At 44.8% G+C, this 25,017-nt stretch overlaps 1 long non-coding RNA gene and 1 pseudogene across 1 annotated transcript in view; one reads left to right on the top strand and one right to left on the bottom strand.

The window, feature by feature from the left end:
• The window catches only part of LOC129386858 (uncharacterized), a 101,639-nt gene extending 77,661 nt beyond the window's left edge, over window positions 1-23,978 (bottom strand). The window contains exons 1-3 of the long non-coding RNA XR_011891123.1: window positions 23,903-23,978; window positions 23,707-23,787; window positions 4,356-4,612 (exon numbers count right to left, since the gene is read on the bottom strand). This is a non-coding gene — a long non-coding RNA (uncharacterized lncRNA). The remainder of the gene's footprint in view (window positions 1-4,355; window positions 4,613-23,706; window positions 23,788-23,902) is intronic.
• Window positions 2,472-3,612, top strand: LOC126539030 (uncharacterized; annotated as a pseudogene).
• Window positions 23,979-25,017: the final 1,039 nt, after the last annotated feature.

Raw genomic sequence — 25,017 nt, 5'->3', positions numbered from 1 at the left:
GGTGTGTTCCTGGGCGACGCAGAAAACTTCAGAACCGCCTGCAAAGGCATTATCCGACGTAGTTAAGAAGACCCACAACAAGCTATCTGCTGACGACCATGTGTCGCTGTATGAGTGCGCTTCTCTCTACGGCGCGATGTGTCCACCCGTTCCAGGCTGGGACCTTGTGCTCGAGACGCGTGAGCTGGCGTCAGGCGGTCGAACAGCTCACGGCCTACTTGAGGGTGACTGGCTCACTCCCAAAGATGTGATCGCCCAGATTGCTCGGATTCAATTCTGTTTAGCTTGCATTACGATTCCTTTAGCACGGTTCCAACTTTGTTCAGGATGTCACAAAGATTCTTGGCAGTAACTTAACATTCTTCCAGTTTAGAAACGTGTTCCTTTATGTCCGTAATGTTCATCTGAATTTCTTTCATCTTGCCCCAGATGTCTTTCTGGAATTTTTCATTTGACGTTGCTAGGTCCTTGACTATACTAAGCAGTTGGTCTACCTTGTCATGGCAAAGGTTGATTTCAATGTCTCCAGCGCAGAGAAGGAGATATGTCAAGCAAAACAAAAGCAACGTAATCCCGCATCCTGTGCGGAAGTCTGTATTTGGCTCCCTTGGACTAATAAAAAAATACATTTGTACGACTCTGCCTCGACGATTGAAGGGGAGATGCGGGTCGAAAATCGCCTTTTTTTCTGAAAATTATCCATTTTTTGTTTTTACTTGTTTTGTCAAGTTTAGTACCTCTACATTTTTGAAAATAAAAATCAAAGCTGAATTTAAAAGGGAAATAAATTAAAAATGCATTTAAAGAGCACAAGGTGGCTATTAAAAAACCGAAAGTACGCTGTCTTCGAGCGTCTCGCCGCCGCCATGGAGCGGTTCCTCGCTGTTGCGGATCGCGTGAGGAGATCAGCCAAGCCTCATTCTCTGAATCGCCACGGTTGCCTGGGCGCATAGAGTTTCTCACTACATTATCTAGAGGGAAATCTGGTGCTGCTGCGCTGTGGTATGCATGGGAATGCCGGTATATTGTGGATTCGGATTGGGATCGTTCTCGTAGAGACAGGACACCTTGAAGACGCGCTTGGCAAGTACCATTTCGTCTGTCACAATGATTAATTTTCCACTAGAACAGCACGTGAAAAGCTGTTTTAGCTTTATTATTACGTGAAAACATGTTTTGTTTAACTATGAGAACTTGTTATTGTGTGTACGACTACATGTTACGTAAAAAGTATCAGCGGGCCGCTAAAGTTGGAGGACAGACGACAAGATTCGCGCACGCTTTGAAACAGTTGGTCGTCTGTTCTTGCTTTTCTTCGCTTGGTCATGCATCGTGGGTGAGTAAAGATGTAATATGCGTGAATGGTAACATTTTATGAAGATTTTACTTTGAGAACGCGTTATTTGCATAGCCATATCCACGTTTTAGACGAAGCCTCTTACAACACCAGCCAACGCGAGCCTCGCAGACACATATACCGTCATTCCCATGACGACACGGTGCCCCCTTAAGAAACTCCCATAGACGGTGGCGCCAGATAACCTGTAGGTGTTATAGTGAGAAACTCTATGCCTGGGCGTCTACAGCGCTAGAAATAATAAAAAAAAGCATGTTATTGCCGCGTTTTCCGAGCGCTGCAACTGGTTTTTAAATCACGTGGTACGAATCGGAAAACGCCATTGGCCATCATGCGCGTACATGTGGCGAAGCCTACTTGCTGGGTCCATGTTTCGTCGAGGTGCGCTTCAGAGTGACGATCGTTCGGCAACTATATCTTGGTCATGGACGAAGCGAGACCAAGCAAGCGCAGTCATCATGGAGTGAAACACCGTTCGGTGCACAAATATCGAGGTCGCTGGCGGAAATCTCGGGCAAACGCTCGTCCAGCAACAACTCGATCCACGGCCGCCACGGCGGTTAGGCCTAGCGCAAGCGGCGCCGATCCCGCCCGTGTTACAAATGCCTCCGGCGAGTTTTAAGCGGCCTTAGAATACGTGAGTGCGTCGGAAAAGAAGATTGGACATTTCCAAGATGAGCAAAGAGCGCGTGATGGGGTGTCATCATTCATTACTGATTTGACAGCGCTCAACATTCTTGTGAGCGGCGCGATTTGCCCAACATGCCAGCGCTCAGAACTTCGTGTCCGGGAACCGGCCACGAAGCGCAAAGGACTCGCTTCGCTCCTGGAGCTACACTGCGAGAACTGTGCATGCCCAAAAAGTGTTTTTTCCGCAACTTATTCATCGCGGCGAGTTGCGGCGTGCAGGGACACCAGCAAAGGTGCGCGCCGAGACTATGACAGCGGGAGCTCGCGTGAAAGCTTCGCCGTCAACGTCAAAGCTGCTGTGGCGGCCCGTTCCATAGGAATTGGGTATGAGCAGCTAGTGCGGTTTTCATCAGTGATTGGCCTTCACAAACCGATGCATCACAAATCTTTCGCTGCAATCAGCCGGAAGGTACACGATGGTGCGATGAGCGCACTCTCCAAAAATCTCCGGAAATCGCAGGAGATTACGAAGAGAGATGCCGGCGGGGATAATATTGCTGTGACGTATGATGGCACACGGCATAAACGCGGCCATAAAAGCCACAACGGCATTGGGACAGTTGTTTCCCTGGACATCCTGTGTCTTGCCTGCAGCAGGCACAGGGTCCTGCCAGATGAGGAAGAAGTCTGGCAGGCATTTCATGGCCCTGTGTGTCAAAAGAATGTAAACTGTTCGTCCCATGCTATGGAGACTGAAGCAGCAGTGCGTATATGGCTAAGGAGCCGATCTTACGACACACCACTGTATTTCAGAAAGTTTCTTAGCGACGGGGACTCGAAAGCCTAGCAGCAGTGGTAGAGGCGAATGCCTAGAGTGGTGTCCTTATTGAAAAAGAAGATTGCACTAATCACGTGGCAAAGCGCCTCGGAACCGCTCTCCGAGAGCTAAAAGAACCCCTGCCAAGAGGAGAGAAACCGAAGGAGCCTGCTATCCTAAAGCTGCAGACCTACTATCAGGTTGCTATTACTAGACACAGGGGCAGCGTGAAAGGAATGTATAGAGCAATTTGGGCCTCATATTTTCACTCATGCTCATCCGATGGTGCTAGCAGTCATAAGTTTTGTCCAAAAGGAGCAACATCCTGGTGCAAGCACCGGCGTGCTGAAGCGTCGGGTGAGCCTGCACTAACCCACACACCGCTACTGACCAAGGCCCAGGGAAAGGCAATACTGCCGATCTACAAGCGGCTCACCGATGAGAAGTTTCTGGCCAGGTGCATCCAAGGCAAAACCCAAAATGCCGCGGAGTCATTGAATAGCAAAATATGGCTTCACTGCCCCAAAACGAGATTTGCCTCACGGTATGCAGTGGAAATGGCTACTGCCCTGGCTGTCCTCTGGTTCAACAGAGGGCACACCAGCTTTGAGCGTGTCCTCGAAGAACTAGGCGTGCTTCCATCTGAAAGTCTGGTGGAGCTTGGCACATCCAAAGACATTGCAAGGCAGAAAAAAATGTCCTTGAAGCTGACTGCAGAAGCAAGCGCAAATCGCCAAAAAAAGCATGTGTTGAGGAGTGCACTCGCAAGGGCCGTGAGGGAGAGATATACCCTGCAGGAAGTTTCTAGTGGCAGTCGCTGTTTTATGAACAATTTTCTTCTTTTATGTCAAAATTTGATTGAAATTCAAACCCGCTTTTGTAAATAAACATGCAATTATAACTTCAAATGCCTTTTTCCTAAAATGAAATTTTGGGCAATTTTTTGAGTTTGCCCCTCATGTTTTTGGCACTTCTGATGCTTGCATTTGAATGAAATTTTGCACACATTTTCTCTGAAGTGTGAGGAGTGCCATAATCTCTCAAACATAAGTATTGGTCAAATATTTACAAAAAAATTAAAATTTCCAGATGGTGGTGTCATGAAAATGCAGACTTGCCAGGTTCAAATTTTTCACGTCATTAGCATATTTTGTATGCACTTTATAATTAGTTTTTGCCACTCTACAGTTTATATGGATCAAAATGAGCCATCAATGATCTGCGATTATGGAAGTTAAGTGTGACAAAAAGGGGGGATAAAAAGGTGCAATTTTGCACATTGGCATCGAATAGAACAAAAACTATGCAACTTACAGTGAAACTAATTGCAGGTTTGAAATCAGCATAAAAAACTAAATTAATAGGTGGAGTTTCATAGCTCTAAGTCAAAAATTAAAGAAAAAGTGTCTTCAAGTAGCATCTCCCCTGAAACAACCGAAGCAACAGCATCCACGCCTATTTTTTGAGAAACACACGAGAAACACACTACACACGAGTGCGATCTGCAGCTGAACAAATATAATATGTCTAAGCGACCATTGACACACTCACCTAGAATGTACAAACGCAGCCGTGTAAGGGCGAGAAATCCTCTGCAAATCCCGCTGGGTAGCAGTTGTGAAGGCTTGATATAGTGGAACAGATGACGCTACGTTCAGCAAAGAATGCACTTGCTCTGCTCACCACACTGTAGGCCATGCCAAGTCAGCCCCTGTAACCCTACGTGTCGCTTGATAATCAGCCACAGCTCCCACAGTCATTGCGGTGTCATCTGGTCCAGGACGGCATGGATGAAGAAAGTTGGCTTGCTATGAACAAGAATGTACAAACAGAGCTGTGTAAGGGCAAGAAATTGGCCACAAATGTTATTACGAAATGAAGCAACATTGCGCAAGAAGCTGCAGCTGTGACCTGAGGAGAAGCTTCCAAGTAAGCTTCGGCTGGTAAGACCACTTGTCAAGGACATTTAGTCAAGCAACAGGTTCCGAACTATGGCACATTGGACTTTGCTGCACAATAATCTGCGCTTGCAGGTCTCATAGCCTTTGCTCTGCTGTGAGGAACTACTGAAACAGAGTATAGCTGCAAAGAGTGCCTGTACTCCATGCTCCATGCAGCACCTGCTTCTCCACATAACACAGGTTTAACACATAGCACAAGTGAAAACCAAAGGCTCAAAATTAATATTTTTTCGCAATGGGAAAGTATTGGTGTAACTATTTTTAACATGGTGCATTAACTGAAGTAGTTTCACCTAATACAGTGAAATGCCTTACCGATAAACGTCTTTATTACATGACCAAGTGCATGATGTATGGCAAAGCATGTCCCTTCCAGAAAGTACAGCAGGATTTTTCTTAACATCTCAAGTAGAATCAGGAAAATTTCAAGGTTTACGTAGTTTTATGTGCTGGTCTAAAATTTCAAGCTTATATTCATGTAAGTTATACCATTCTTTCTTAAGAGTAAGTTAATTCGGGTTTAACGGCGCAAAAGCGACTAAGGCTATGCTGCGCCAGCCACAAGATATTTAGAAATCAAATGTTAAAGCAGCGAAAGCTGCGTCACTTTAGAGTTTGTATAAAAACCGGTTTCTTCTAGAAAGCTGTAAAAGTCAAAGAAGGGCACTAGCGGTTCATCTCCGAGTATTGAGGCGGGGTGTAAAGGTATGTGTAAGTTATAGAGATTATGTAAAAGCTTCCGTCTCTATGTTTCAATATGTGGACATGTCATGATAATTTGCATTACTGTGAGTGGTTCATGGCACTTCTCACAAGTTGGCGGGTTTTCGTTTTGAAATAGGAAATTGTGTGTCAGGTGTGTATGCCCTATTCGGAGTCTACATACGATCACCTCATAGAAGCGTTGCTTGTGACTGCACGACTTCCACTCGCTAAGCAGAGGTTTTATTGTGTGTAACTTGTTATTTATGCAAGAGTCCCATTCTAGTTGCCACTTTGATGCCAGGACCTTATGAATCACTCGGATACTGTCTCTGTATGGAAGTGTTGTTTGTGTTATACCTTTGTGCGGTGCCATGAATGCGCATCTATCTGCTGCTTCATTCCCTGGTATCCCAACATGGCTTGGGACCCAGCAGAATCGTAAAGTTCTTCCGTATTCATTATAGGCCAACATGTTTAGGATATCACGAAGTAGGGGCTCAGACGCGCAGTTAAGGTTTAGAGCGCTGAGTGCGCTTAATGAATCGGTATATACGATAGCATTCATCTGCTTATCGCTCGTAATTTTTTTTACTGCCGTCCATATCGCAAGAACTTCAGCGGTAAACACTGAAGAAAAATTACTTATCCGAATGCTATTTTGCCAATTTTTGGTTGTTATTCCGACACCTACGTATTCTTGTGTTTTGGAGCCATCAGTGTAAAATTCCGTGTAATTTTTATATATTTCTTGAATAGCTCGGAACTCTTGTATTATGTGTTCTTGTGGAATGTCTTTTTTCTTTAGATGTGTTAGTGTCCAGTCACATAGCTGTGAAAAGTTGTACCGTGGTGGCAATCTTGGTGGCCTTTCAGCAACCTGCAAGACTTCAGGAGGAACATCATAAGTCTGACAGTATTCTTCGTGTCGTAAGATTAGTGGCCGAATCATGTTCGGTTTGTTTGTGTAGTGTATCCGTGATTTGCACGGTGTTACAATGCTGTAGCATATATGTTGTGGTGATGATCGAATTCGTAGTACATAGGAAAGTGTAAGTAGTGCTCTGCGTTGTTGTAAGGAAGGCTCATTGCAGTCTACATATAAACTTTGAACAGGCGATGTTCTGTAGGCACCGCTCGCCAGTCGTAGGCCAAGACTGTGAAATGGATCAAGTCGCTTGATGTATGGCTGCCTAGCTGCACCATAAACTACACTACCGTAGTCAAGGATGCTACGTACAAGGGACCGGTAAATACGTAGTAGACAAGTTCGGTCAGATCCCCAGTGCTTGTGCGATAACACCTTGAGGGTATTTAATGCTTTATTTGTTTTAATTTTAGTTGTGTTACAGTGGGCCAGGAAGTTCAGCTCTGTGTCAAATGTTACGCCTAAAGATTTGTGGTTGTCTTTGACCGGCAAGGTTGTACCATCCAATGTGAGAACTGGATTGCAGTGTAACCCTCGTTTCTGGGAGAACAGAACTATAACAGTTTTGTCTGTTGAAAAACGGAATCCATTTTTGTCAGCCAATTGCGTAAGATTATTTATGGTTATTTGTAGTTGCCTTTCACAGGTGGGTAGATTTGAGGCGCGGCAAGCCACTTGCAAATCGTTGACATATATTGAGTGCATAACAGAGGATGGAATGATCTTATTAACAGAGTTCATTTTGATTATGAAGAGTGTCATACTCAGAATGCAACCCTGTGCAACGCCATTTTCCTGTGTAAATGTGCGTGAAAGTATTGTGCTGAGACGCACCTGAAATGTTCTATTTGCCATAAAATCAGATAGACAGTTCAGCATTCTGCCACGCACTCCCAAGTCAGCCAGATCTCTTAATATTCCATACCGCCATGTGGTACCATACGCTTTTTCTAGATCGAAAAAAAAACAAAAACAGCGAGACAGTGTTGTTTGTGTAGAAATGCGTTACATATTTCATGTTCTAATCGTACGAGGTGGTCAGTTGTAGAAGCAGCCCTTTCTGTATCCACACTGTGCATGTCTATTAGGTTCCTTGATTCAAGAATGAATGTGAGCCTTATGTTTATGATACTCTCATAGGATTTGGCTAGACAGCTTGTTAACGCAATGGGCCTGTAGCTTCTTGGGGACGTTGCGGGTTTACCTGATTTCAGAAAAGGCATTACTACTGCATTTTCCCAGTCTGTAGGCATTACTCCAGATTCCCAGATCTTGTTGAAAAATTTAAGTAGTGTTTCTACTGATGCTTCAGATAGGTGTGCCAGCATTGTGTAGTGGACACGGTCAAGACCTGTTGCCGTTTTTTTTTTTACCGGCAGAGAGAACCCGGTCCAATTCTTGCATTGTGAGGACGTTATTATAAGGTTCATTTGAAGCCCCAGTAGTGGGCAGTCTCTGTTTCTCTGCCGACATTTTATAATTTAGGAAAGCATTGGAGTAGTTTGCTGAGCTGGAGGCCTTGTAAAAGTGTTCGCCTAATAAGTTGGCCTGGCCCTGTAGTGTTGTTTGTGTGCCTGGACATGTGAGTAGTGGTATTGTGTATGATGTGTACTCTCCTTTAAATTTCCTCACCTTGTCCCACAATCATTTTGGCGCGATGGTAGTATTAATTACAGATATGTATTTTTGCCATGACGATTTCTCTGCTTGTCTTCGAATAAATCGTGCTTTGGCTTTGGCCTGTTTGAAATTTAAAAGGTTGCTATAAATGGGGTACCTCTGCAGGATTCCCCAGGCCTTATTTTGTTTCTTTTTGGCTTTGGTACACTTGTTCGTCCACCAGGGATTTAGCCTTTTGTGAAAAATACCAGATGACTGGGGTATTGTCTTTTCTGCCGCTGATATTATAATTTCAGTGATTTTTTTGTTGAGTTCGTCAATGCTTAGTTCTTGTGAAAATACAGCTTCCAGTTTCGCGTTTTCCATAAAAGCCGGCCAGTCAGCGAGCTGTAATTTCCACTGACGTGGCCTAGTGACTAAGGTTAGTGGTGATGATAAAAGTTTGATGATTGCGGGCAAGTGATCACTGCCATAAAACCTGTCGACGGCTTCCCATTTAATATCATTAAAAAGAGATGGTGAGCAGAAAGCTAAATCTAGACAACTAAAACTGCAGGAAGTTGGTGAAAAGTACATCGGGGAACCTGAATTTAAAAGGCAGATATCATTGGATAAGACAAAATCTTCAACCAGCTGTCCTCTTAGGTCAGTTTTGATGCTGCCCCAAAGAGTACAATGAGCATTAAAATCCCCTACTAAAACAAGTGGTTCCGGTAATTGATGTGTTAAATTTTCGAATTGTTTAGTTGTGAGGTGGGTGTGGGGTGGAATGTACAGTGAGCAAATGGTGATGGTTTTGTAAGACAGAATGGTGACAGCTACGGCTTCTAAGGTTGTATTCAATTGGACGTTTCGGGTAGGAGTGCCACCCTGCATGACTATAGCCACTCCGCCTGACAAAGGGCTGGAACATTCGCGGTCTTGAGAAATTGACTTTGAGAAATTGACTATTTTTTGGACCGAGACTTGTTTCCCGAAGATATACAGCAAGTGGTGAAAAGATGTTGATGACGTCTTTGATGTCACCGAGATTGTGTATGAGACCTCTACAATTCCAATGGATAATAAAAGCCATTTTGAAATTGAAAGGTAAGAAATGGCACTACGGAAAAATTAAGAGGTGAGATGTTAGGTGACATGAATTTTAAAAGGCTTATACAAATGAGCGATAACCTTTAGGTTACCGCTTTCTTATTCTGAGGGGTTATTGGGATTTTGTCCCTCTTACTGCGCTCGAGGGAGCGCTTGTCCTTTGGTGTCAATGACACCGGGGTTTTTGCGTCGACCTCCATCGCTTTCTCTGAGGCGCTGGAGGACCGAGAGTTAGGCGCCGAAACACGTGTCTCGGGCCTTGGGGTTCGCTTGATCTTAGGGCCCTGCGGGACTGGTGTCTGCAGGGCCTGCGAAGATGATGGAGCAGCACTGGCTGCTTCCAGCACGGGGGCGGGAGGCGTCACTACGGGACCACTGTACGTGGGCTCGCAGGACTCCTCAGGCCTCTGTGACGATGCCCCCACCTTTGCCACATCAGCATAACTGCGTCGCGAAAGGTACGACAGTCGCTTTCTGGCTTCGAAGAACGAGATTTTTTCTTTAACAGTTAGTGCAATTACTTCTTTTTCTTTTTTCCAGCAAGGGCAGGACCGCGAATAAGCTGGATGATCTCCCTTGCAGTTAACACAATGTGGGGAAGAGGTGCAATTCTCAGATTGGTGTTCGTTGGAGCTGCATTTAGCACAAGCTGTTTGTCCTCGGCATGCACGTGAAGCATGTCCAAACCTTTGGCATTTGAAACATCGTCTGGGGTTTGGGATATATGGTCTCACATTGACTTTGACATAACTGGCATCAAGAGAGGTAGGCATTAAGCTTGTTCTGAAGGTGAGTATAACATGTTTGGTGGGGATTTCTTGATTGTTTCTGCGGATTACTATTCTTTGCACTTTGGCGACATTTTGTTCCTGGAAACCTTCCAGCAGTTCCTCGTCGCTTAAACCAATAAAGTCTTCTTCAGATATTACTCCCCTGCTTGTATTAAGTGTTCTGTGGACTGAAACAGTCCCTGTCGCCTCGCCAATACTGGTAAGTTCAGACAGCTTATCTCCTTGATCTTTATCATTCACTTCTAGGAGGAGGTCCCCGCTAGAGATTTTGGAGGCTTTGTTTATCTGTCCGATTTTATCTTTCAGGCATTTGGCTACCAGGAATGGAGAGAGCTTTCTAACAGGCGTGTTGCTTTCACTGTGGACTACATAGTATTTCGGGAAAGATGGAGCGTTGCTACGAAAGGAGAATTGGAATGGTACTTCGGTGCGGCATCCTTTCAGACGCCAATCATAGATTACAGGTGCTTGCGCTGCCATAAGAAAATGTGTTTGTTCGGCAACAGCGCCGACCGCCCACCATGGAGCCCAACGAAGGGGACGACGTGGCAGAGCTTGCATACAAGTCTGCACGACGCCAGTCGTACGCCATCACTATAACCAAATATGGTGTACCCAAGGTAGGATAGCCACGCAAGGTTAACCCTTGCCGCCGTGGAGAAAGGAAGTAAATGGAAGAGAGAAGACAGGAAAGATCAAAAAGTGAGAGATAAAGACAAAGACTTAAGGAGAGAGAGACAGGAAGAGGCGACTGCTGATTTCCCCCGGGTGGGTCAGTCTGGGGGTGCCATCTACGAGAAGCAGAGGCCAAAGAGGTGTGTTGCCTCTGCCGGGAACCTTAAAGGTCCGAACACCCGGCATCGGCTCAACCCCCAGGATCCCCCTTTCCCCGGACACGGCTAAGCCGCGCACGGCTACACGCGGGAGGGTCCAACCCTCGTGTGCTCGGGTACGTGGTGTCGCAACACACCAAACGCCTGCTGACGCAGACGCCCCTGCGAGGTCTTTCTTAACAGAAACGTTCTAGTGAAATATTTTTCTCAGCTTTTTAAAAAACCTACTGCACAGTCTTTTGTTTAAGTCTATACCACTATACTCTACTCAAATCAAGGAGTGCCGCAAGAGGAGTTCTGTCATAACTTGTCCAGAACAAATGTTGCAAGTATCTGAAGTTCATGTATGCAGTGCACATATATTTACTTCGATGAAAATCGTCACTTGTTTCAGCGGTACCTTCATCTTGCATTATTTGGCAGTATAACAGCACTTAGCAAACACTAAGCTTCTAAATGAAAGAAGAATTATTGAGATTGGATTGTGGAAGCTGAGAAAATACCATAAAAAAATTGTGAAATGGCTGAAACAGAATTAAAAAAAAAAAAAAACGCACATGGCACTGTTTTCAAGAATTGTGCAACCAACAAAATAGCTTAATTTAATAGCTAAAATGTTAATATTAGCCCCAGGTGAATAGTCAATGCAGGGTTTTGCTTGGTGTCACCGATTTGCTGCAAGAGGGAAGGTGGCCGAAGCTGCCACCTTTCACACTGCAAGTGGTGAAACAGTGACAGCCTTTCTCTTCTCCTCTTTCGATGCCTTTGCTGCTTTGCTGCATTAGCATTTCTCGTAGGACCCGAGGCAAGGCTCCATTCATCCCTGCGTTGCACTTCATTACTACTACTGCAACAGCAGTTTCCACTGCACATAGGAAGCCATGTTTGGTCTTTGGCATGAGGGACCAAATCACAGAATGCGCAGCGACTCATTTGCACGTTGCATCTTGCCTCTGTGGCAGTGCTGCAAATATTTCGTTAGCAAGTCATTCATATACAGGCAGGAGTGCCTTACTAACATGCTCTGGCAAGCTCCGGCGCTTTGGAAATGGTTCTCCCCTAGCAGCAACAGCATTCTATTTGCACCACGAGTTAGCACCACTTGGGCACAGGTTATACGGGCGCTCATCAGTTGAAGATATATAGTGGTAGGTTACCATTACCACTTTGTGCATACCATGTATGTTGCCCACGTTAAACTATAGTACTCAGCCGTAATAACTGGTGAGCTTTGTGGATAGCTCACCTCTCAGTTGACCTTTGCTACCCAGACTCTCACCATGCTGTTTCGCACTACTGGATAATGTTGTGAAGAGCAGTGCCCATCCACTTCTGCAGATGGTCAATGCAGTCCTCCTCCTCTACATTTATGATACCATGAACTCTGGCCTCTTCGAGTGCACGGAAATATCTGCTGTCTCCATTACAAAGTACCGTGGTGCAGTGCAAATGATAGTGTGACAGAGAGTGCTCAAAGAGGGCAACAGCAGCCTCTGCTTTTATCTGGTGTGACTTGCTATCTTTATTTTCCTGGCACACATGATTGGCGCCCGTGAGTACGTGCAAAGTTCCTCGAGCAGCTAGTCGCATTGCAGTTTTGTGTGTCTTTGTGGGATTCTTTCACGCTCGGAAAAACACTTTTTCTGTAGCATGTATTGAGCAACAGAAAGCTGTATGAGGAGTTTTTCAAGTTGCACTACTATTTTCTCATTGACACATTTCATCTAATTATAATAATTGAGCAGTTGATTAATTAAGACTGATTATCTAATTAGGCAGAATGCAACAAATAATCTGAGTATCTCCAAGCGACAGCAAACAGCATTACCTTGGTTCGGTCCAGCTACGTGGCATTTGCATATTTTTTACAGTACGGCTCAAGTTACATGAAACAACTTGTATGAACACACAAAAAGCTGCTTGCGCCAAGGCTGCACAAAAATGGCCTTGTTTGTTTTTAACATTGCACTTGTCTCATCCATGCCTTGTGAATTCAGTACATCAAACAGTTTTTCTTGTTAATGTTTGAGTTAGTGTTGCACATTAATGTCAGCCGTCTTGCTTGAGACACCTGGTGACAGCATGACCATGTGCTGGAGCAATCATTGGCTCAGCGATGGCTGGGTGGTACCATGCATCATTCACTTTGCTTCAGTATCTCACCTTTTCATTTTATTAATGATAATCACATTCATAGCAAGTGGGGTCCTCAATCGATGACCTGTGGATGGGCGTAAACATCTGTGTTGTGATCTCGTTATGTTTTCCTTTGGTAGGTTTGTTACTCTCTTTTACTTTCTGCGCTTACCATATTTACTCCCATAATGAAGGCACTAGTGTAATGAACGCAGCCCCAACTTTTTCAATCAAGAAGCGAGTTTTTTCCCCTTTCTCGCATAACAATCGCACCCTGAACTTGCTGCCATGAGTAGGAGACACACGGTACGATTCGGCATCTGATATGATGTTGAGCGGGTGCGATTGGGTCCGACGCCTTGTGGGATGCCAAATTGTACCGTGTTTCCTACTTTTACTGTGACAGCAATTATATGGACTCTCCAGGAGCATTTTTTGCCCTCGTTATGTGCCTGTGCAAAGAAATTAAACATGCTAATATTCAGACGTTACATTTCGTACTTAGTACATGCACTCATGCTTGCAACTGTACCTACACTGTGATGCCAACAGCCTCTCGGTATTGCGTTCAAAGCTGTCACAGGTATGGATATGCTGATATGTGAAGCAGTGACTTCTTTAATTTCAACCTATAAATAAAGAAAGCGCAAGTCATTATCGTGCAATGCTTCAACACCAGCTGTCACCAGATGCTATTCATTAACACAGCATAAACTTAACATAGCATAAAAGCATAAAAGCCAGCATCTACCTCAAAGAAGCTTCGTGTCCAGTGACTCCCACAGTGCAAGGGAGCTTTCCAGAATGCTCTCGCATAATATGGAGCCACAGAAGATAATTTGATAGACGTTGCTTTAGAGCAATGTGGACTTGCCAGGTGTTACTGTCAGGGTGTCTACCAAGTTGACATTTCCAAATTCCCTGGGTTTTCCAGGTTTTCCCTGAGTGCCATTGCAAATTTCCCGGAGTGATGCAGAACTATGTTTTATGTCAAGACGGACTGAAACCATATAGCCTGATGCTGTCACTCTCTAGTAAGCACATGAAAAAAATCAAAACGTGACTTAATCCAATTTCAATAGTAAGGAGCAGTGTTTATGTTATTCAAAAAGAGAATAGAAGGCATGGGTTAGCAAAATGCACAGCAAATAAAGTGTCTTCGGAAAAAATTGCAAATGGGGTTGGACATTATCAAATACGAATAAAAAGGAGATGCATATAGAAGCAAATATTTTCGAACATGAGCTATTTCTATCAACTGATAGCAACCTCAGCGGGATGAGGCCCGAACTCTGTCCCATTTGAGAGTCTCTCTCAACAGGTCGTAAGTCAACCTCAACTGTCCTGACATACTCTCAACCCGCGCACGACGCCCGAGTGTTGTGTTTCACTGCTTTAAAGAGTTTATTTTGGTTTGGATGAGGGACACCTGCGTCTCGGCATCAGCCAAAACTTTTTGAGCTCAAGCTCCTTCAAAACAGCGGCAGCAAGCTTCCATTCCCGTTTATTCCTCAATGTGTAGGTCATTTCTGTTCTTGTGCGCCTTCCGCCACTCGTTCGCCCCAAGAACCATTTGAAGCATCTTGGTCAGTTGCACAGTCCACGACCGATTTTTCGAACTCCCTAGGGGCCGCGAAAACGTCCGAAAAATCGGCCAGTTGAAAAAAAAAAGAAAAAAAAAATCCGTGTCATTTACTGTCCTTAGGGGCTCAAACCTTTACAGGCACGTTCAAAAATGCTCAGAATGCCTGTCGGTACACATATTGGGCATATCGATGCTCGTACTGTGACAGGAAATACCGGGTGTGCCTGCGTGTATAATTAAGGAATACATACTGTGTTCCGTGGCCCCTTCTCACGCTTGTTATGCTTCACTGCAATACTTTTGCGTAAGCTTCACCAAGTAACATTTCTGTAAAGAGGCGAAGCTGACTTTCGGGAACCGGCATTATACAATGCACCGTGCTTTCCAAGCTTCGAAGCCAATTGCGAGGATCGCCAAGGCGGAATCCGTGCCATTGCTGACAGCAGTGAATTCTTTCAATAAAAAACACGCCACCCAACGGCAAGAAGCTGCATAGCAAATGTCGCCGCATTGGTGGTTACGGCTGCCAGCGGATCTGCGTGCGAGAGCGCCGGTTCGAGGCGGCGAGGTAATCAAAATGGCAGCGGTGGTGGCTTTTATTAATGCCGTGTCGGACCTGCGGTCACGGCAAAACGTCCGGAAATTCGGACGGCAAAGAGTTCTTGCGTCAGAAACTTCACACGTTTTTATACGTTGACTCTATGGGGTACGTGGCGGTGCCGCGAAGCCGTCCAAATTATCGGGAATTCAGAAAGTCGCTCGTTGACTGTACACTGGCAACTCCTCCTGCCGACGACAGGGCATCAAAGACGATTCATTGCGATTCATGTCTGTTACCCGATCCAGCATTACCACGACTTTCGACCCTTTCAATAAAATTGCCGCTAATTTTCCCTGATAGAGGCCCAAATTCCCTGAGTTTTCCCTGACTTTTTCCAGACTACTCAAAATCCCTGAGAATCCCTGGTTTTCGCGGTTTTCCCAGTTGGTAGACACCCTGACTGTGCAAGGGTATGAGCAGCTGAAGAAATACAGTCAACAGGTCAGCATTACAAAGAATATTATTACTCTGCATGCGGAAGCTGGTGGTGGTGACACTCCTTAATGAAAAATGTGGTGACAATTGTGTGCATTGGTTTGATGAGGATAGCAGTAGGGCAAAGCTGCGCTATTGTAAACACACTGCATCCTCAAGTCCGACCTGGCGGAAAAGCAATGTGAGCTCAATAAAATCTCAGCTTTAGAATGACAGGACTCAGTAAGGATAAGATAGCAGTACTCTGTAGCAAAACACTTCACGTACGTTTGGCAATTTATTTGCTTTGGTCCTATGGCCTCCCAACATCACACCAGTGACCGCAATATCGTTGACTAGATCATTTTCCATGCACCTGACAGGCTCGTAAGTAGAAACAGAATAGAGACATCTAGCAAATTAAGTTTACAAATGAAGTAGGCGCACCACTGATCCAAGTGCTTGCATGAGTGTGGAAACTCTGCAAAGTCCATTCAACAGACAAAACGGTAGGAGGGTGTTGTAGTTAAGCGGCATTTGACGACAAAGATTCTCAGGCGCTCATGCCTCATGAGAAAAGTCACGGACTGTGCACATTCATATTTTTGACAGCAGCACAAGTGCAGTACTCGTCAGGATATCCATGGAAGAGCAGTCACTTTTCAGCCTCATCAATAGTCCCGGATGAACACATCGACAAGCTGTCGCTTTCTTGACAAGACTTCAATGTATCCGCAGATTTTGCGAAGCATCCTCGCTTCATTAAACAAATTTCAGTAGATTCCTCGTTGGCGTCGCGTAATTCTCACACGGCCGTGGCAGTGCTGCATCACAAGTTGGTGCCTGGACGTGATTATATTTAACAGTTTTCATTTACTAGTTGTAACAACATGTCATTATTTCGTATTATTGGTGGCACCTCCAGGACACACCAAAGTGGCAACGGAAACACCAAAGCTTAGAGCCCGGGCTGGTCCTTTGGTTGGAGCAAAATGCAACCTATCGTCGCAACGAGAAAAGCACCCCACAACGAAAAAGGTGCCAAGCGACTTCTGCAGCGCTACTGCGACCGTGCAAGAATTATGCAATGCCAACAAGGAATCTGCCCAAACATAGACATAAATTTTGCAGGTTGCTCTGTAGTAAGTCGTGCCTGATGCAGCCGTAGAATAAGGAACCAGACAAAGTGGGCCAGCGTTGCGAGTCAAAGCAACACTCATACAAAAATCAGCAGCAGAATAGGCTGCTGAACTTGCACACATGCTAAACGCACTCAAAAGTTTGAAGACTGCCACAAAGCACTTAAAGGAACAAAAAAAAAACTTCGTTTACACTGAATTTGCATTTCTGCCATTATCACGTTTTGCTTTCGACTAGTGCCCATGGTGATGCGACCGCCGCTTCGTGCAGAGAAGTATAAAAAGTAAAATTAAGAAGTTTACCGAGTAATGCGCATATTTACACCTAAAATTGATTACACACCTTTTTCCAAATATGTCAACGCATTATCTAATGTTCACGTGCAGATTACGTAATTTTCAGTGCACAGGACACAGAAGCTTGTATAATCGGATCATAGATGATCAGATACATAAAGTATGCAGTGAAGCTCTGCCCACGCCCTCATGACCGCCAGCCACTGTTCCTCCGCGAGGCTGCAAATAGTTCGTATTTCAAACTTTCCCTGTTAACTAAATAAGGTGGGAACCACAAAAATAAAATTATAAGAGCACAATTTTGGACGTTTTCACTCGTCTATTATAGTGGAATGGTGAAAGCCTAATTCTTTATTGAACTGAAATAAAACGCATGCTTTGCGGCAACTATTTATTGTCAAGTTTCACTTCAGTTGGCAGTGAAACTTCATGAGTAAAACGAGGTCAGCAGTGAAATAAATTGTACCAAAGACTTTTGAAGAGTGAAATGCTCAGACCGTCATGCACTTTGTCCACGTCCAACGTTTTTAGATTTATGAGTTGGCAAACTGGCTGCGAGAGGCGGCCCCATTTTGTCGCTGTTGCGAGAGATGGCGCTGCAGTTCCGTTGAGATCTAGTCTGAAGAGCGAGGCTTGCCTCGGCCATGTGTGTTTGTCACGTTGTTGGTGCTCGCGCGTTTATCACGCCTGTATTTCTCGCTTTAACACGTTCCGCAAACGTATTAACTCTGTGCAGTGAGCGTCCTCACGTGTTTGAGTGGATGCCGTGAAGAGTCAGCGCGGATTCTCAACATGCCGACGTGCAGCGCGCCAGGCTGTCGTTCGGGATATGCTTCGGCAGCGGCAAGTCCCGTGCCGCAACATTTTTTCCAGCCCCCAAAGGACCCTCACATATTGAAGGCGTGGGAAAACGCGATCCCGCGGAAAAACTTTAAGGTGACGTCAAAAACATACGTTTGTGACATTCATTTTGAGCCTGCAGACATCATAAGCTGTTATGAGCATGTCGTGAATGGTCAAACCGTTAGAATACCGCGAGGCAGGTGGACCCTGAAGGAATGCGCGGTGCCTCGAATTTTTCCAAACATACCTGAGCATTTGTCAAAACCAAAGACGCCCAAGTCAGCAAGAAAACCACCCAAAGTGAGAACAGTGGTTCCTGCCCAAGTTGCTTCCTGCCAAAGTAATGGGAGTTTGAACGACGAAATTGACGCAAGTGACGGCGTGGATGGCGGTGAATGCGCCGAAGTAAGTACGCTAGAAGCTGCGCACTGGTTTGCTGTTATGCAGGACGGTCAAGCGTTTGAGTTGTGGCGTGTGAAGGCTTCGACCAACCAGGTTATATTCTACAAGCTGGAGGAGTCCGGGGGCATTGTACGCATTGAAAAGTCCGTAGTAATCAGACAAGACTTGACGGTTGAAGTTAGTTCAAAAGGTGTGCTTGTCCCGCCGTGCAGCTACATCGTCGACAACGGTAAAAATGGAAACATTCAGACTCAACTAACAAGCCGGAAGAATGTAGCAACATTTCTTCGCTACATCGATGCCCTCAAGATTTATACTGGGTGCAAATGTGAGTTGTTTCCAGGCATTTCATCTTCAATGAAAGCTGTTAAAAGGCAGGGTGTGTGGCGAAACAAGAAATGCATGTTGCTGTCAGAGCGAAGCTTGTGCCCTCCATGCAAGAAAACAAAAAAAAAATTTTTGTGGATAGAGTTAAGCGCCGCCCCCAAAAAAGCACAAAACTGAAGCCACAATGCGAAATTAAGAACCTAAGGAAAAAGGCGATTAGGGCCACTGTCTTTCGAGAAAAAGCAAAAAGAGAGCTGGTTACACTGACGTGCCGTTTGTCAGAAGTTTCATTAACCCTTTGAAGGTTTTTGCCGTACATGTACAGTGGCGGATTTCTGTCCTGCAAGGTCTTTGCCGTACGGGTACGGTTTCAACCCTCCGTTTGAAATTTCGCGCCATAATGACGATGCGTGCTCACTGGGCGGTCCTACCACCTCTTAGGACTTACAAGAAGCGTTTGAAATTTGTGCTGTGTTCTTGGGGAGATAAACAGAACTGATTTCTAGCTTCAGTGCATCGTGCAGACTCCGCCAACACCCCCTTTTCCGGTTTCGGTTTCGCCGCGTGATCGTAACAGAGGCGCCTGAAACGTCATTTTTCTCTTTGTTGGCACTCTCTCACAGGGTGGTGCAAGTTGATTTCTATTTTGATTGGCGCTGCTCTTAGCTTGTTTATTACCGCCGCTCGCGCGATATTCTCGCTCTCAGCGGCAACACGCTTTCGCTGTCTCGGTTCCGCCGCGGTATCGCAACGGAGGCGCACAAAAGGTGATTTTTCTTTGTCGGCTCGCTTTCGCAGGGGCGGCGGAAGTTGATTTCTATATTGATTGGCGCTGCACTTAGCTTCTTTATCACAACCGCTCACGAGGTATTCTCGCTCTCTGCGGCAATGCGCTTACGCGAGAGGGTGCCTCAGACCTCTGCCCAAGGCAGCCGCACGCAGAGAAGATGTCATGTGTGCGCCAACACAACTCGTCGCTCCAAGATGAGAACAGACATGCATTTTAGGTGTGCAGACTGCGATAAGCCGCTGTGCGTAGAGCCGTGTTTCAAGGAGAACCACACTCTTCAATACTATTGAACATTTTGCAGTTCTGAGTGATGCAGACACCAAAATACTGTTCTTAATTTTTTTTACTATTTATTCCCGACTTTATAGATGTCGTACATTTAAGATCCGCAATAAAGTCATTTGACCACCTGGGAAAGTTTTTTTCAAAATAATTCGACCCTCAAAGGGTTAAGCGAAGTCGACAAAGCAATGGAGAATCTTCCACAAGCACAGCAACTTGCCTTTCGGGCAGCATTGAAAGCGGCAAAAGCGAAATCGCCACGAGGACGCCGTTATGAACAGGAATGGCTTATGACTTGCCTTCTATTAAGAATTTCAAGCCCAAGAGCTTATAGACTAATGACAAAGCTGAAGCTCATGCCACTTCCAACCGTGACAAAGCTGAGACAAATGATGAAAGGAATGCCTTGTGAATTCGGCTTCAACAAGGTATTTCTTGCCAGTGTCGGGGCCTTTATGAAGAACAAAACAGGAGTGCAATGCTATGGAGCCCTGATACTGGACAAGATGAAGGTGCGAGAGGTGGTTGCATTTAACAAGAGTACCTACAAGGTTGACGGCTTTGTTGACTATGGGGATGGCCATGACTCAGAAACAACAGCTGACCATGCTTTGGTCCTCATGTTTGTGCCATTGTTTCACTCTTGGGTGCAGCCGATTGCAAGTTTCGCGACAAGGCATGCAGCCCCTGGAAGAGTGTTGGCAAGGCTTGTTTTGGAAGCCATTTTGGAGCTATGGAAGCATAATGCAGTTGTTGTCGCTGTAATCAGTGATGGTGCCAGCACTAACAAGGCCATGTGGTCATGTTTCGGTATCAAAGGCAAGCTTCACGCATCGAAACACAAAGTTGACCATCCCTGTGTGCCTGATCAGCAGCTGTACTTCCTTTGCAATGTTCCCCACATTATCAAGTGTATAAGGAACCATCTTCTGCGTCACAAGTATGGCATGGTATGTGGATTTGAATGCTTTTACTTACTTTTCATCCTTAAGCAACTATAGAGTGATGTGCAATGGAGCGCCTTTTTTCATCTAATCTTTTATAAATTACAGATCGGTGAACACAAGATAAACTTTGACCACTACCGAAAACTCCAAGAAGTAGATGGCAAACAGCAGCTCCGGGTGGTACCGAAGTTGACAAAAGAGCATGTAAGCCCAGACAACCTACGAAAGATGAATGTGAGACTGGCTGTACAGGTAAACAAAAATGCCATATCAATATGTATTTCGTCCTTAACTACTCTTTGTTTATGTGCATCAATGAATGTTTAGAAAAAATAAAGCTGAAAAATTTTCCCATATGTTGTTCTCAGCTTTTCAGCCGTAGCACCGCCATTGGGCTAAAGGTCTACCAGCGGTTAGAGGAGCCTGATCTGAAAGACTGCCATGGAACTGCTGAATTCACCATGGAATACGAAGTTCTTCAAAGGAAATTGAGGTAAAGATAATATTCGATACCTTCTGTTGCATTGTTAAAGGAATTTACTTGGTGGTTCATTTTAAAGGTCATCCACCAGTTCCTTGATGCTGTAAATGAGACCGAGGAAACCATATCACCAAAGGGACAGTGATGTTTGCGTCGCAAGTTACTATGGAATCTCTTCGGGTTACACTTGCGTCAGTACGGGACCTTCTAGCAGACCTCCTCTCTAAAGGAGCGCATTATGTGCTCACGGGCCAACTAAACCAAGATCCTCTAGAGGTAAGCAGTACAGTCTTTTTGTTTATAACCTTGATGTTTGTGCAGTTTGTTTCATGAAGAAACCACCTTGTCATTTCATTTTTCCAGAGGTTTTTTGGTGTGACAAGAAGCTACGGAGGTGATGAAGATCACCCCACTCTAATCAGCTTTGCACACATATATAGGCTTCTGAGCCTGTATACCCCAATCAGTACTTGTGTCACAGGGAATGTGAATGAGGAACAGACCTTTGTGCTTGCCACTGTAGCCGACAGCATGAAAAGGGGAAAGAAGGACAAACTTTCATCCCATGAAAGACTCCAGGAGAAAGTAGAAGCAAAGTTGGCGGAGATATATTCTACTACGCAGAATACAGCACTGACAGCACCTGATCACGGATACTCCATGACAGCAGCACAGGACTATGTTATTTACTACTTGTGCGGCTACCTTGTTCACTCTTTTCTCAAAACATAATAGATGCTCTGAGTGGATACGTAGCATCCAGTCCCAAAATGCAGAGTGCCCAGAGGCATTTCTCACTTTGGAGAGGGAACATACGCTTGGATGCCTCAAGTTGCCATCATGGGAGCTTTTCTGTATGTTTCGAGGCATTGAAAACAAGATTTCAGATGAGTTGCAAAGGAACCGGCTCTGTTCCGACACTTTTTGGACCCTTCTCGACGCACTTGGGGACTGTGATGTGACAAGTGTCGGTTGTCCAATACACAAGGACACCACTACTGCAGAGCTTCTTCATTCATACATTGTGCTACGAATGCATTTTGCCTCAAAAGATGCCTGCAAGAGCCTCAGCTCTTCAGAAAAGGTCGCATCTGCCAGAAAGAAAGTCAAGCTAATGTGAAGGCTTCCTCCACAGCTCCTTCACTGTAAACAGTTTTCCGATTATAAATGTGTCACTGTAATTAATTTACCTGCTGCATTCCCTTTCACAACATCAAATAAAAATTACAAGGCATTTTTTCTTGTTTCCTTGGTGGCTGTTGAATTTGTAGGCTTTCCCAGAGTTTTTTGCCCGCGTAAGGCGTGTTCAGGTAAGATTGGAATACGGTTGAGTATTACGGGATACTGGGCTGATTTGTTCAGTATACTGGCGAAAAATAAACATCCATTACAACAGGAAGCAGAATGAAAGTAAGCGCACTGCCCATTGTACGCATTTTTTTTTTTTTTTGCCCTGTCTTACGTGTTGCTTCATTTTTTTTGTTTTAATGTTGAGATACAACAAAAAGGCGCTTTTCACTAAAGCCAAGTAACATGAGGGCGAATTTGCGTTTCTGCTTCTCGTAAAAGAGGGCCACTACCAATGAATGTGGTGGTTGCTTGCCGGCGCGCCTTTCAGAAAGTAGCAGACGACGCGTAGAGACCGATCCCAACGCTACCGCAGCGCCACCGCCTGGTCAGCGATGGCGCCGACTCGCTCCGTGCCACTGGAAGGCCGCGCTCTTTGCCAACTGAACCAATCTAAAAACGTTGTCCACATCTGATGCACACCTCATCGCTCCCACCCATAAAAAGACTTTTTAAGAACAGCAGACGCTCCGGAGGTATCAAGTACGACGCCATTTTGAAATGGTCGCATGACAATTTTGTTTGCTTCCGATTGGCTGGCGGAGTAACGACCCCGTGCAATCCATGTGCCTTGGTTGCCAACTGCTGTTCTATTAAGCAGTATCCCACTATAGCTTGTGCGGCCATCCCCCTCACTGGAAGAAATTAACTTCAACATCAGCCAAATATTAATACAATAAAAGCATTTCTGCGATTCACATGACAGAGTGATAATCACTTTGTAGAATTGTGCAATTTTCTTACCTTCTTTTTAAGACAATTAGCACTCTTTGGGAGCTTCACGCTATTTTCGGTATGTCTGTCGACAACCAAAAATTGCAAAAGCCAGCTACGGAGAAGTGATTTCCCCTGTGTTGTCCTTGGTGTCTGTTTGTTGGCTTCATATGCTACAATTAAAAACTTTTTTCACATTAACTGTTCATGAACCATGGAAGAGTGACAACCAGAGAATCGGTCACGATGAGGTATAAGTTCTTCAAAATTGCATTGACCTCTTTCGGTCGTTGTAGAATTTGTATTTTCATATAACAAATAAGTTATAGTTGTGAGGGAACACACGATACTTGGCGGTATTGCCCACCAAGCTGCTTTGCAAAGAGCAGATGATTGAGTTTATGCATTAGCATGCAGGCGCTTCCAACCTTGTTTGTGTTCGGGTCCTCATCTTTGTAATGACTAAAAAAAGAAACAAGTAGGGCTCAACATGCTACTTCCCCAATTCGTCAAAAAAACAGCCTTAATATTAAATAAGCTAGAATGTCAAATTTTAGCATTCCTGCTCGGTGTAATATAAAACTGTAGACTACTGCTTTCCTGAAAGGGCTCACAACCCTCTATCTGATAAACTTGCCCATTTCATGGTGAGACATGAGTTCAAGAGGACCTGTTATTGTTGGGGTGACCGTTGAGCATTTTATGGCTTGGCATGGGGAGCTTGCAGACCAATAATCTGGTGTCCGTCTTCCTGAAAACAGAAATGAGGCAGCCATGACAAACATGAAAGCAAGAAATGGTGAAACAAAAGTTAGCCCAATAAATGTAACAAATCGTGGTTCTAGGTCAAGTATTCAGAAACGTACCTTGTGAGGATCCTGGCCCTTGTTGTTACTTCCAGTGGTGACACATTCACTGTTGACTTGTACATCCAAAGGGGTGAACAAATATGAGCAGCGTGATGGAGGCTAGAGTCAAAAGAAGAGCCTCATTTACTAAGGTGGAAGCATGAGTGAGTTTGCAATTCATGTCCGAAAAATTGCACACAAAACACTCCATGAGAGAAAAGCACTTAAAGCACACATACACAACAGCTTTTTGTGTGCATTTCTTTCAATGGTGTAGTTTTGTGGGTTGTGGTTATTCAAGCCTCAATTATATTACAACGAAAAAATTATGGGGTTTTACGTGCCAAAACCACTCTCTGATTATGAGGCACGCCGTAGTGGAGGACTCTGGAAATTTCGACCACCTGGGGTTCTTTAACGTGCACTAAATCTAAGTACACGGGCGTTTTCGCATTTTGCCCCCACTGAAATGCCGCCGCCGCGACCGGGTTTCGATCCCGCAACCTCGTGCTCAACAGCCTAACACCATAGCCACTGAGCAACCACAGTGGGTGCAGGTTATATCACGATAGTTTCTTCTAACGTAACTACACTTCGCACTAAAGTGCAGTGAATTTATTGCAGTCAATAATTTATGGAGAAACAGCCAAACCTATTTATTATTTATGATGTACCTTACGCTAGGAATTTTAGCAATTTGGCAAAATAAGAGAGCCTCGTTTGAATTACCTTTGAAGAGCAGCAGCAACTACATAATTAGTATTATTTTCCACATTTCTTTTTTAAGAAATTACTACAGAAATCTGTTTTATCCCCCTCACATACAAAGAAATTAAAAGTTGAAAATGGAAGTGCTTTATTACTCACCGGCGTGCCTGCCCAGAGGCTGGAAGGTTAATCCACTTTCGTGGGTATTCTCCAAGCAGACTGTGCTCAGTTCCAGTGATGAATTTTCGCGCTAGCTAGCGCATTTTCTTTTCAAGCAACACGTCATTACCCGGCCAGACACAGAAGATCACTAACTATGGAAGCTGTGCAACCGTTGTTCCAGTAAAATGCCACAGCTGATAAAATTCACCGTATTTAAACACGTCTGCTTGGTGGTGGCTATCAAATGTTGGAAGCGTAAACTG

Source organism: Dermacentor andersoni, chromosome 11 (genome assembly GCF_023375885.2).
Source record: "Dermacentor andersoni chromosome 11, qqDerAnde1_hic_scaffold, whole genome shotgun sequence".
Lineage (NCBI taxonomy): Eukaryota > Metazoa > Arthropoda > Arachnida > Ixodida > Ixodidae > Dermacentor > Dermacentor andersoni.
The sequence above is the reverse complement of the archived record's forward strand: the minus strand, read 5'-3'. Positions and strand labels throughout refer to the sequence as shown.